At 43.7% G+C, this 14,503-nt stretch overlaps 1 protein-coding gene across 1 annotated transcript in view; it reads right to left on the bottom strand.

Moving 5' to 3' along the window:
* The window catches only part of LOC138853445 (organic cation transporter protein-like), a 202,089-nt gene extending 189,771 nt beyond the window's left edge, over positions 1 to 12,318 (bottom strand). The window contains exon 1 of the mRNA XM_070090126.1: positions 11,939 to 12,318. The gene's annotated coding sequence lies outside the window, so the exon portion shown is untranslated. The remainder of the gene's footprint in view (positions 1 to 11,938) is intronic.
* Between the last annotated feature and the right edge of the window lie 2,185 nt (positions 12,319 to 14,503).

Raw genomic sequence — 14,503 nt, 5'->3', positions numbered from 1 at the left:
CGAAGGCAATGGGCATCACGGCGATCGGATAAGGATGGAACGTTCGCTTCTGCATAGAGGCTCTCGACAGGGGAAGAGCAAAAAGCACCAAGGCACAAACGTAATCCTTGGTGATGAATGGGGTTAAGGCTAGAGAGAGTAGCAGGAGATGCCGCTGAATAGATCTGGTCACCATAATCAAGTTTCGATAAAATAAGGGTGGAATGTAGGCGAAGGAGGGTTCGACGATCAGCTCCCCATGAAAGATGAGCAAGGGTTTTAAGAAGGTTCAGCCGGCTGTGACAAGTTTCCTTCAGAGAGGTAATGTGAGGTTTCCAGGATAACCTACGATCAAAGAGGAGGCCCAGAAACTTGACTGTATCACGTTCAGGGATACGGGAGCCACAGAGGTACAAAGGATGATCGGAGATGACAGAGCGTCTAGTGAAAGTGATTTGGTGGGTTTTAGTGCTGGAAAATTTAAACCCACGTGTGGTGGCCCAATTGGAAACACGGTCGACTGCATGTTGGAGAGAAACTGTAATGAGGTGACAGTCAGCGCCTGCACAGGCAATAGCGAAGTCATCAACATAGAGTGATGACCAAATATTTGATGGAAGGCTAGAGGCCAAATCATTAATAGCAAGGAGAAAAAGTGTTGTGCTCAGAACACATCCCTGGGGGACACCTTCAGCTTGGATAAAGTCCGGGGAGAGCACATTATTAACCCGAACACGGAAATGCCTGTCAGTTAAAAAGTTCTTAAGGAAGGATGGTAGATTGCCTCGAAGGCCTAAGGAGTGGGCTTGGGCTAAAATATTATACCTCCAAGTTGTGTCATATGCCTTCTCAAGGTCAAAAAATATGGCAATAACTGAGTGGTTATTCGCAAAGGCATTACGAACATACGTATCCAAGCGTAGTAAGGGGTCTATGGTAGAACGTCCCTTACAAAAGCCATATTGACGAGTGGAGAGACTGTTGTGTGTCTCTAAATACCACACTAAACGTCTATTTACTAGGCATTCCATTACTTTGCAAACTGCACTGGTAAGAGCATTGGGACGATAGTGGGAGGTTTCATGTCCCGTAGTGCCTGGTTTGCGGAAAGGAAGAACAATGGCTGATTTCCACAGCTGTGGAAGAACTCCTTGTGACCGAATAAGATTGTAAAGGCGTAATAGGACTGCAAGGGCTGACTGATGTAAATGTTGTAGCATACGAATATGAATGTCGTCGGGCCCAGCTGCCGATGATCGACAAGCTGAGAGTGTTGCCTCCAGTTCTTGAAGTGTAAAAGGCACATTATACTGTTCTTCTCTGAGAGAAGAAAAGTCCAAGGGTGCTAACTCTCTGGCAGACTTTGAGGAAAGAAATGAGGGGCATAGATGGAGTCCCTGAGAATTACGGACCAGACGATTGCCAATTTCATTGGCAACATCTAGTGGGTTTGCTATATCAACACCGGCAACCCGCAGAACAGGAGCCGGGTCAGGAGAATATTTACCACTCAGTTTTCGTACTTTTTTCCAGACTTCACTCATAGAGGAAGCAGAGGTGATGGTGGAGACATAATCTCGCCAGCAAGTGCGTTTAGCATCACGGATGACACGGCGAGCGATCGCACGCTTCTGTTTAAAATCAAGGAGTCGCTCTGTGGTTCTATTGTATCGGTACCTGCCCCATGCAGCGCGTTTCAAACGTACTGCACGAGCACAAGCAGGAGACCACCAAGGCACGCATTTCTGAGAATGCCTGCCCGAAGTTTGGGGTATAGAATGAGAAGCTGCGGTGAAAACGGAGGACGAGAAGAGGTGTAAAAGCTCATCGATGGAGGACGAAGAAGGAACCTCTTTAAAAACAGTTAGGTGTGAGTAAAGGTTCCAATTTGCCCGATTAAATTGCCAGCGTGGGGTGCGAAGAGGTGGCGAATATGAAGGGGAAGTAAGAATGATTGGGAAATGATCACTGTCATGTAAGTCCGGGAGAACAGACCAAGTGAAGTCTAATGCGGCGGAGGAAGAGCAGACTGAGAGATCGATGCTAGAGAGAGTATGAGTCCGAGGATCAAAATGGGTGTGAGTACCTGTATTTAAAACATGGAGGGGGTGGGTGGCAAGAAAAGCCTCTAACTGAATTCCACGGGAATCACAGTGAGACCCCCCCCCAGAGGAAATGGTGGGCATTAAAATCACCAAGTAACAGAATCGGTGGCGGTAATGACGAAACAATGAAGGCAAAATCCGGAATAGATAATGCCCGAGAAGGAGAGAGATATAAAGAACAGAGCGTATACCACCTATGTAAGTGGATAGGGGCTGCTGTGTAATGCAGCGAAGTATGAACAAATAGCTGATGGTACGGAATATCAGTGCGTAGAAGAAGGGCACTTTCATTAAAGGTCCCATCAGGAAAAGGATCTGAAGAATACAATAAATTATAGCCTGAGATGTGAGAAATAACAGCAGAGTGTAATTTTGGTTCCTGTAAGCAAACACCAACAGGGGCAAACTGGGAGAGTAACATCTGAAGCTCACCCCGATTATCCCTGAGGCCGCGTATATTCCACTGTAAATAGGCCATGATTGGCAATGATAAAGATACTTGAAATCCGCAGGTAAGGGTTCCTACGGACTAGAGGGGTTAGAAAAGTCCACATGCGGAGGCAGTGGAAAACGTTCAAGCAGCGAAGGAACGGTGCGCTGTGAAGAAAGGAGTTGCGCAGATGGAGCAGAGGAGAGAGAAAGAGCGGAAGGTGGATCAATGTCCATTAATGGTTTTGTCTCTGCAATATATTCAGAGATTGCTTCAAGTGTTTCGGAATTCAGAGATGTCGTATGGGAGACAATATTGGGAATGGTGGGGGGAGGATGAGTAAAGATTGGAACTGTATTGGACTGTACCAAGGTAGGGGGAGGGCGAAAGGGTGGAGGGAACTGGAGAAGCGTGGCAGGGGACAGAAGAGGCAGGAACCTGGGAGGTGGCAGAAGAGGAAGAAACTTGGGAAGGAACAGGGGAGGAAGGTACAGTACGAGGAGGAGGGTGAACCTCTACACTTGTAACTGAGCCAGTGAGAGGGGAAGAACCAGGGACAGAGACAGGGAGGGTGAAATGAGGAGGTGGAAGATGGGTAGGAGGTGTTAACGGACCATTTTTTGACTTTTGAGAAGTAGAGGGACGATTGGGAGGAGGTGTCGTACGAGGTCTCGTCGATACTGAGGCTTGCGAGAGAGAGAACTCGAAGAAGCGAGATTAGACTGAGGCGTTGAAGTAAGGACGTCTGAGCCGAGGACAGCAAAAGGATTAGATACAGGAGTGATTATGGGAGAGGTAACCACAGAGGTGGGTGTAGAAGATGGGATACCAGAAGTGGGGGGACGTTTTGAAACACGGGAATAAGAAACACGTGGGAGTCTCCCTTGGAGGCGGAGATGAGAAACTGCCATGGCATAAAGGAGACCTTCTGTCTCTTTGAGCTAACGGATTTCCCGCTCGTTTAAATAGACTTGACAACGGCAAGAGTACGAAGGGTGAGCCTCATGACAGTTAAGGCAAGAGGGAGATCGATTGCAAGACGTATTAGAATGGTCATCGGCACCACAGACTGGGCATTCGGCGATAGATCTGCAATATTTCGCTGGATGGCCAAATCGCCAGCAATTTCTACACTGTTGTGGTTTAGGGATCACCTTTCGAACTTGTAACCATTGTCCTGCTATATAAACTGAGGATGGGAGTTCTCGGCTGTCAAAAGTTAAACGAGCCACATTGCTAGGGTATCGTCTCCGCCCACGGGCAGGAAGAACGTAAGTGTCTACCTTGAGGATTGGGAGATCTTGGAGTTCCAGCTGTTCAAGAATGTCAGTGCCACATGTCTGGAAATTTTGTTGAACTATGGTATGGGGCAGAATGACAGTACCACTACAAGAATTGAGGGAATGATGTTTTTCAAGAGTGACAGGAACAGTATCGATATGGGAAAGACGAGAGAGCTCATGAGCCAGGGTAGCATTCTGTACGGTAATGATGCGCATACCGCTCTTAAGAGCATGAAAAGAAATATCTTTACCAACATGGCGTAGGAGTGCCTTGCCAATACTATGGTCAGAAAGATAGGCAGTAGAGGAAGTTGGTCGTAAAGTGAAGAATTTAGTCCATTGTTCAGTCTGAAACTGAGCGTGGAAAGGTAGTGAAGGACGTGTCGATCGTTTCTGAGAAGAACGAGAAGGTGGAGAAGTATCATCAGCAGGTAATTGTCGTTGGCGTTTAGGCGTGGGACCAGAGTTGGTCCGACGTGGAACGGGTCGGCGATTTGAAAATTGCCGCACCGTAGAGGGAGAGGCCGGAAGCATAGTCAGAGTAGAGCGAAGGTCCGATAAATCGAAGGAGTCAGTCGAGGCCTCAGTACCTGAAGCGGGTGAGGAAACAGCACCGGCAATAGGTACAGAGGCATGAGAAATGTCTGATGAGTGGTCCAAAGATGAGGCGGGGTCAGAACGGGGTTCGGTATCAAGAAGGGGCCCGGGGGTACCAGGTTCATGGACTAGGGCTGCCATGGTTAGGTTACTTCTTTCTTTTTGTTTTTAAGAAAAAAAAAGAAAGAAGAAAAGAAAATAAAAATAAAAAAAAGAATAAAAAAAGGGGGGGACCGGGGAGGAATAGTTCCTAGGAGGAATGAAAGGGCCAGAAATCTCCCTCCACGCCCAAGAGGACCTCAGCACCGCAAGTAGCGCAGATGCAGCGTGGAACCCGTGCCATACCCTACCCATCATGCTAGTAAACTAACAATCCGGGATAGCAACCTCACATCTGCCGAGCTACCTCGGTGGACAAAAGAGAGGGCGGCCGGATATCCGCCACAAAGCATACCTCCTTCGGCCACCACCCCCGGAATCCGAAAGGTGGCTTCCAGAGATACACTCGTCGCCCGAAAGACACCCAAAGCTACTCCGGGATACCGGAGAGGGATCGGGACATCCCCAGGCGATCCAGATTCCACGGCAAACTACGCCCCCGCTAAGAACCTCAACGGAATGGGATGGACCCCGGTATCCTTTCCCCTACTTAGGAACTAGCGCGCCTGTGGGAGAAATCCCAAAGGACAAAAAGAGGAAGGGCAAAAGGGAGGGGTGGGGAGGAGTAGGAGGAAAGGTAAAAGGGGAGGATGGGGAGGATGGGATAGGGGAGGGGAGATTGGGGGGTAATTAGGTTCGGTCTGAGGAAGAAGACCGATAGGTCTAATTCCTCAGACCAAGAGCCTCTTCACCACGCCAAGGAGCCCCCCTTGAAGAGGACTATTTTACATATATTTGTCTGAACGAAAGCAAAATTTAATTGTTAGTATGGTTGCCCTAAGACACATCAACCACTGAACACTGACATCATTCACAAGAGATGAACTATAATTTATTTAATGTGACTTAACCGGAATGGGCATTCCAGATTATTTTTCCCCCTAAAATTGTCAAAATCTGAACCTACACATCTGAATTTCACACTCTGCTGTCGCCGGATTTTTTTGATCGTTATTTGATCGTAAAATCTGTATAGACTCTCAAGATTTTCAAAGTTATCCGAGCCATTCCAGAATCCTGGAAATTGATTCAACAACTTTGGCCACAGTGACCATATTAAGAGTTTCAAGAATTGGTCTTTGTTACCCGAAACAGTTATTGGAAATTTTTGGGCCTATCGGATAAGACCTTCTACAGTTATGAGTAAAATGAAATCGTAAACTAGGAAAAAAAGTCAGGCCACTTCCTTAAAGGCTCCAAGGTTACCCAACATTAACTTTCACAATGTGTTCAATAATCTGTTCAATTGTACAGACTGTTATAGAGGCTATTAATGTTCCATTCATGCTGGAGTATGATGTGTAGTTGCTGTTTATATCTAAAAACTACCATAAATTTATTTATCCTGTAATAGTTATTCCAGAGGGGGATATGTAATAGGTTGCAAATCTTTCCTCTTCTTCAACTTTTAGATTATGTTTTGGACATAACTCGTGAACGTCTCGTTTACCTGAGTTCAAATTTTCAGTGCTTGTGTACGGTAACAAGGACCAAATTCTTGAAACAACTGGCATGTTGATGTACCATATGACCAGAGATGTTGACCTCACTCCCAGCATCCTGAGTCGTCAGGAATAACTTACAAATTCCTCAGTCGTAAAGCTTCAGTATTCAACAGAGGACTGACTCATAATACGACGACGGAGACAGAAATACAAGTATTTAAGCTGAAATTTAAACATTTTGTAACTTATCTCAGGGTCAGGATAGTAACTTATCTCAGGGTCAGGATAGTAACTTATCTCAGGGTCAGGATAGTAACTTATCTCAGGGTCAGGATAGTAACTTATCTCAGGGTCAGGATAGTAACTTATCTCAGGGTCAAGATAGTAACTTATCTCAGGGTCAGGATAGTAACTTATCTCAGGGACAGGATAGTAACTTATCTCAGGGTCAAGACAGTAATTTATCTAGGGTCAGGATAGTAACTTATCTCAGAATCAAGATAGTAACTTATTTCAGGGTCAGGATAGTAACTTATCTCAGGGTCAGGATAGTAACTTATCTCAGGGTCAAGATAGTAACAGTGCTCTCAGGGTCAGGATAGTAACTTATCTCAGGGCCAGGATAGTAACTTATCTCAGGGTCAGGGTAGTAACTTATCTCAGGGTCGGGATAGTAACTTATCTCAGGGTCGGGATAGTAAAGTTATCTCAGGGCCAGGATAGTAAAAGTTATCTCAGGGTCAGGATAGTAAAAGTTATCTCAGGGTCAGGATAGTAACTTATCTCAGGGTCAAGATAGTAGCTTATATCAGGGTCAGGATAGTAACTTATCTCAGGGCCAGGATAGTAACGTATCTCAGGGTCAGGATAGCAACAGTGATCTCAGGGTCAGGATAGTAAAGTTATCTCAGGGACAGGATAATAACAGTTATCTCAGGGTCAGGATAGTAACTTATCTCAGGGTCAGGATAGTAACTTATCTCAGGGTCAGGATAGTAACTTATCTCAGGGTCAGGATAGTAACTTATCTCAGGGTCAGGATAGTAACTTATCTCAGGGTCAGGATAGTAACAGTTATCTCAGGGTCAGGATAGTAACTTATCTCAGGGTCAGGATAGTAACAGTTATCTCAGGGTCAGGATACTAACTTCTCAGGGTCAGGATAGTAAAGTTATTTCAGGGTCAGGATAGTAACAGTTATTTCAGGGCCAGGTTAGTAACAGTTATCTCAGCGCCAGGATAGTAACTTTTCTCAGGGCCAGGATAATAACTTCTCAGGGTCAGGATAGTAACTTTTCTCAGGGCCAGGATAGTAACTTTTCTCAGGGTCAGGATAGTAACTTATCTCAGGGCCAGGATAGTAACTTATCTCAGGGCCAGGATAGTAACTTATCTCAGGGCCAGGATAGTAACTTATCTCAGGACTAGGATAGTAACTTATCTCAGGATCAGGATAGTAACTTATCTCAGGGCAAGGATAGTAACTTATCTCAGGACCAGGATAGTAACTTATCTCAGGACCAGGATAGTAACTTATCTCAGTAACAGGATAGTAACTTATCTCAGGGCCAGGATAGTAACTTATATCAGGGTTAGGATAGTAACTTATCTCAGGACTAGGATAGTAACTTATCTCAGGATCAGGATAGTAACTTATCTCAGGGCAAGGATAGTAACTTATCTCAGGACCAGAATAGTAACTTATCTCAGGGCCAGGATAGTAACTTATCTCAGGGCCAGGATAGTAACTCATCTCAGGGCCAGGATAGTAACTTATCTCAGGGTCAGGATAGTAACTTATCTCAGGGTCAGGATAGAAACTTATCTCAGGGTCAGGATAGTAACTTATCTCAGGGTCAGGATAGCAACTGTGATCTCAGGGTCAGGATAGTAACTGTTATCTCAGGGTCAGGATAGTAACTTATCTCAGGGACAGGATAATAACAGTTATCTCAGGGTCAGGATAGTAACTTATCTCAGGGTCAGGATAGTAACTTATCTCAGGGTCAGGATAGTAACTTATCTCAGGGTCAGGATAGTAACTTATCCCAGGGACAGGATAGTAACTTATCCCAGGGACAGGATAGTAACTTATCTCAGGGACAGGATAGTAACTTATCTCAGGGACAGGATAGTAACTTATCTCAGGGTCAGGATAGTAACAGTTATCTCAGGGTCAGGATAGTAACTTATCTCAGGGTCAGGATAGTAACAGTTATCTCAGGGTCAGGATACTAACTTCTCAGGGTCAGGATAGTAAAGTTATTTCAGGGTCAGGATAGTAACAGTTATTTCAGGGCCAGGTTAGTAACAGTTATCTCAGCGCCAGGATAGTAACTTTTCTCAGGGCCAGGATAGTAACTTGTCTCAGGGTCAGGATAGTAGCTTTTCTCAGGGCCAGGATAGTAACTTATCTCAGGGCCAGGATAGTCATTTAACTCAGGGCCAGGATAGCAACTTTTCTCAGGACCAGGATAGTAACTTATCTCAGGGTCAGGATAGTAACTCATCTCAGGGCCAGGATAGTAACTTATCTCAGGGCCAGGATAGTAACTTATCTCAGGGCCAGGATAGTAACTTATCTCAGGGTCAGGATAGTAACTTATCTCAGGGCCAGGATAGTAACTTATCTCAGGGTCAGGATAGTAACTTATCTCAGGGTCAGGATAGTAACTTATCTCAGGGCCAGGATAGTAACTTACCTCAGGGTCAGGATAGTAACTTATCTCAGGGCCAGGATAGTAACTTACCTCAGGTTCAGGATAGTAACTTATCACAGAGCCAGGATAGTAACTTATCTCAGGGCCAGGATAGTAACTTATCTCAGGGTCAGGATAGTAACTTATCTCAGGGCCAGGATAGTAACTTATCTCAGAGCCAGGATAGTAACTTATCTCAGGGTCAGGATAGCAACTTATCTCAGGGCCAGGATAGTAACTTATCTTAGAGCCAGGATAGTAACTTATCTCAGAGCCAGGATAGTAACTTATCTCAGGACCAGGATAGTAACTTATCTTAGAGCCAGGATAGTAACTTATCTCAGAACCTGGATAGTAACTTATCTCAGGGTCAGGATAGTAACTGTTAAGCTTGGTTTGCGTTAAGAAAACTCGCTGATATACAATAGTAAACTTGACAGTTATAATCCCTAACATAACTGGAGAATAACTTATCTGATGATATATTCTGTGAGGATGAAATTTTCTTGAAATTGTTTGAAAAAAAGAATTGTAATAGTTGGTATTCGATCAATTACTGGAAAATGCCTTTTCTGGTCGGGCTCAAACTTTACAATTCACGACATTTATTAAAAACAAAATTTGTCACTAAATTTGAGTTTTTAAATTTCTATTTGCCAATTTTATTAAGTAAATTGTTCTCCATGTAACTCCATGTAACTGAGGAATGCCTCTTCCGATTCGCTTCGAACTAACATTTTGGTATCTTCAGCGGAATTCTTTTATTAATTTTGGACTATATGGGCGCCTTTTGGTCACTATTTGGTAAATATCAATATATTTTTTTTTCTTGCAGGATTGTACAGAATTTTAAGTAGATTGTAAATGTGACAATAAAATTGTGAAAAATGAAATTCCTTTGTAGATGAATGGTTCAGAGAACCGAGATGTTGATAAATTAGACACATGTGCAACTCTTGGGTATCTTTATTGAGGAAACGTTTCGCCACACAGTGGCTTCATCAGTCCATACATAGGAGAAACTTGAAGAACAGGAGGAGAATGAGGTAATCAGTCCCTCAACCTTGAGTCGATGTGTTCAGTCCATCAATCTTGAGTAGAATCTCAAGATTGATGGACTGAACACATCGACTCAAGGTTTAGGGACTGATTACCTCATTCTTCTCCTGTTCTTCAAGTTTCTGCTACGTATGGACTGATGAAGCCACTGTGTGGCGAAACGTTTCCTCAATAAAGATACCCAAGAGTTGCACATGTGTCTAATTTATCAATGAAATTCCTGTTTCCAAAGAATTTTTAAGTTTAACGAAGAGAGACTTCAGTATCTTCACGATATTCTAAGTAACTTTCTGTTTACTTTCTCGCGGATTTTCATTTCTTACTCAAGAATTACTTCCTCGATCGACTTGAAATTTTTGAACGTCGGTGTAAAGCTTCTCAGGCGAGATTCACGGGTAGATACCCTCTACAGTGTCTTATATAGGCCGTTCACAAACTTTGTGTGGTAACTAGATAGGCTCCTCTGATAGGCTTCAAACTTTCGGCTCTCGTGTATCCTACTTAAAAGATTATTATAATAATGGGGAAGCGCTAAACCCATAGGATTATACAGCACCTGTGAGGGGTGGGAGGGGTTGGAAGGTATTCAGGCTTAATTCAGGGAACTGGAGCACAGATCCAATACCCTAGATCAAGAGCCCCTAACCATCATCAAGGAACCTCCCTTCAGGGGCCTCCTTAGCAGAAAGTTGGTATATTTATTGGAATATCTTGGTGTTATTATATCATTTTTAGTCTCGAAATGGTATAACTTTTTTCATTATTGCATTAGTTTGCTTCGATGGTAACGAGGGAAAGTTTACTGAAGGAACTCTGTTTATTTTCCCTATACTGAATGTAAACCGAATGTGACCTGTCTCACTGGTTCTATGTGACTCATGGTTTCACAACTTTAATCTGAGAGAACGCATCAATGGTTGATGCATCGTATGAAATATACGACATTATCATGGCTTCGGACTCTCCAGGTACAAATTTTGTTGGATTTTATGCAGTAACTGGAAAATGCATCTGATCTGCTTCAGACTGTTAGTGTTGACGTGTTTCTCACACGTCAACTATTTCTTAATGTTGGGTTGTGTCCCTTATAACAATATTTTGTAATCAAATTGGTTTGTGTAATAACTGTAGACTGTCTCTTCTGATCAGAAGCCAGTGCTTGATTTTATTTTGGTATTATACCTGGAGTATACCTGGAGAAGGTTTCGGGTGTCAACGCCCCTGCGGCCCGGTCTGTGACCAGGCTTAAGTTAAACCAATATAATGTACATTTATGTGCCTATAACATATACGTTCCTCCACACACTTACTAAAAATTTATATGTTAAGTGCACTAAAGTAACATAAAACTTACTATACTTATTTTCGAGAAGATCTGTACAGCATTATCAACTTATACCATATTCTGCACTCTTCAAAGCACACAATCAGACACACGAGACCGAGACTATGCAATACGTCTCTCGGATTACACGCAGCGACCTAAATACGTTGAGTTCTTTACGGTGATATGGACAAAATTATCAGGTGATGTAAAGTAATTGCTTAAATTAAAACTTGAGCAAGTGACGTCAACATGAAACACTTGTGAACATTAAAATGGTATAAAATACCGACAGGTTGTTAGGTAAGACACATATGCAACAGTTAGGTATCTTTATTTCGAAACGTTTCGCCTACACAGTAGGCTTCTTCAGTCGAGTACAGAAAAGTTGATAGAAGCAGAAGATACTTGAAGACGATGTAATCAGTCCATCACCCTTAAAGTTTTGAGGTGGTCAGTCCCTCAGTCTGGAGAAGAGCATTGTTCCATTGTTTCAGACAATGTATTAAGGGATGACCCTTAATACTTAACTCTGAATGTTATAACTGTTACTCTGGTATTTATAATGACTTAAATTTCATAAACATTTCTCTCGGAGACTTATTTACATAAAAATCCATGTCCACTACATTTATATATTATTTCATTACTGGCATTTTCAGTATTATTCTATTTATAGGGAAGCGGTAAACTCGTAGGTGCTCTACAGCGCCAGGGGAACGGTAGTCATTAGGTTTGATAAAAGGAATACCGTAGCTTCAACTCAAGAACCTCCAGCTAGGATCACGATACCTTCTCCCTAAACCCATAAAGGGTTTTGGGTTGGAGTAACAATCACAAACACAGTGTCATAGCTACACAAATATGCGTGGAGGAACAACCAGTTTCAGTAGAGCACTTGAAGCAGCGTACGTCAGTGATCACAACACCGCTGACACAGTGACAGCTAGCCACGGACTGGCTCACAACACCGCTGAACAGTGACAGCTAGCCACGGACTGGCTCACAACACCGCTGAACAGTGACAGCTAGCCACGGACTGGCTCACAACACCGCTGAACAGTGACAGCTAGCCACGGACTGGCTCACAACACCGCTGACACAGTGACAGCTAGCCACGGACTGGCTCACAACACCGCTGAACAGTGACAGCTAGCCACGGACTGGCTCACAACACCGCTGACACAGTGACAGCTAGCCACGGACTGGCTCACAACACCGCTGACAGTGACAGCTAGCCACGGACTGGCTCACAACACCCGCTGTAGAAATCACCTGTGGGAAGCAATGACCCTAAACTGGAGCCAAGCGCCAGGTGTACGATGATCCACAAGCTCACTAAGTCACCTGATGTACGATGATCCACAAGCTCACTAAGTCACCAGATGTACGATGATCCACAAGATCACTACGTCACCAGATGTACGATGATCCACAAGATCACTAAGTCACCTGATGTACGATGATCCACAAGATCACTAAGTCACCAGATGTACGATGATCCACAAGATCACTAAGTCACCTGATGTACGATGATCCACAAGATCACTAAGTCACCAGATGTACGATGATCCACAAGATCACTAAGTCACCAGACGTACGATGATCCACAAGCTCACTAAGTCACCAGATGTACGATGATCCACAAGCTCACTAAGTCACCAGATGTACGATGATCCACAAGATCACTACGTCACCAGATATCACTCAGGTGTCACTCCCATGTGTCTCACCCAGGTGTTACATCCTTGTGACTGACCCAGGTGTCACACCCAGGTATCACACACAAGGGTCACACCCAGGTGTCATACCCAAGTGTCTCACCGACGTAGCACTCCCATGTGTTTCACCCAGGTGTCACGTTCAGGTGTCACACCCAGGTGTCACACCTAGGTGTCATACTTAAGAGACTCATGCACGTGTTACTCCATTGTGCCTCACCAAGGTGTCACATCCTTGTGACTGATCCAGGTGTCACACCAAGGTGTTACACACCCAGGTGTCACACCCAGGTGTTACACCTAGGTGTCATACTTAAGAGACTCATGCACGTGTTACTCCATTGTGCCTCACCAAGGTGTCACATCCTTGTGACTGATCCAGGTGTCACACCAAGGTGTTACACTCCCAGGTGTCACACCCAGGTGTCATACCCAGGTGTCTCACCCATGTTTCACTCCCAGGTGTCACACCCAGGTGTCACAACCAGGTGTTACAACCAGGCATCGCAACCAGGTGTCACACCCAGGTGTCACAACCAGGTGTTACAACCAGGCATCGTAACCAGGTGTCACATCCAGGTGTCACAACAAAGTGTCACAATCAGGTGTTACAACCAGGTGTTACAACCAGGTGTCTCACCCAGGTGTCACAACCAGGTGTTACAAACAAGTGTTACAACCACATGATACAACCATGTGTTACAACAAGCTATTACAATTAGATGTGACATGCATGTTATACCCAAGAGTCAAAAAGAGGTGCCACAACCATGTGTCACACCTAGGTGTCACACCTATGTGTCGCACACAGGTGTCACACCCATGTGTCCCATCCAGGTGTCACACCAAAGTGTCGCACTGTTACAAAAAACGCGATTCTAAAAGTTTAGAGATCTCCAGGTAATACTAGAAAGGACTGCCCTTCTAGCATCCAGCCTGTTACTGGGTTTTCGTAACAAGTAGTCAGTATCCTTTTCCAATTATCCATTAGAATTCAGTATGATTCAATAGTGCTTCAGGATTACAACTGGTAGGCTACTAACTAGAGAAATTAAAATTTAATAAATTTATTAAGTCTAGAGGTATATTATCAAATTAAATTAAATTAATCACAGTAATCAACATAATATCACTTCTCTCAAGTACAATATTATTGTGCTGAAAGCACATATCACATTTATAATTCTTAAGTACCGTCTGGTACATTAACATTTAATAAGATATTACAAATATGTACAAGTAAGTATGTATGTGTGTAAGTGCTCTAAGTAGTTCACTATGTCTCACGACTCGACTAGACTTAAACAAGTGACTGACAAAGTCCTCAAATAAACTAACTTCTTGACCAACTGGCAATCAGAACAGTCTGCTTGAACAACAAAAAGAATGCTAAGCCTAATAGCAATATAACAAGCAACTGCGACACAGAATCAGGAACAAGGTGATAATATAACGACACTAAGTAGGGACCATCAGCAGATCCTCCACAAAAGTCACAATCTAAGTTCAGCATAAGAAAATCCCCGACTGTGATAATACACAGATACCAGTACAAATTAGGTCAGAAGCTATAGCTCAGGACCTGAGATGTTTCGAGTGTCTATGAGACACACAACCTCAGTACAACGTCGACAATCACTAAGTCTATACAATGTTCTGTGAACAGAGTTCTACAGAACTAACAAGAATAATGAGACAGACA

This window comes from Cherax quadricarinatus, chromosome 30, assembly GCF_038502225.1.
Source record: "Cherax quadricarinatus isolate ZL_2023a chromosome 30, ASM3850222v1, whole genome shotgun sequence".
Classification (NCBI taxonomy): Eukaryota; Metazoa; Arthropoda; class Malacostraca; order Decapoda; family Parastacidae; genus Cherax; species Cherax quadricarinatus.
The sequence above is the reverse complement of the archived record's forward strand: the minus strand, read 5'-3'. Positions and strand labels throughout refer to the sequence as shown.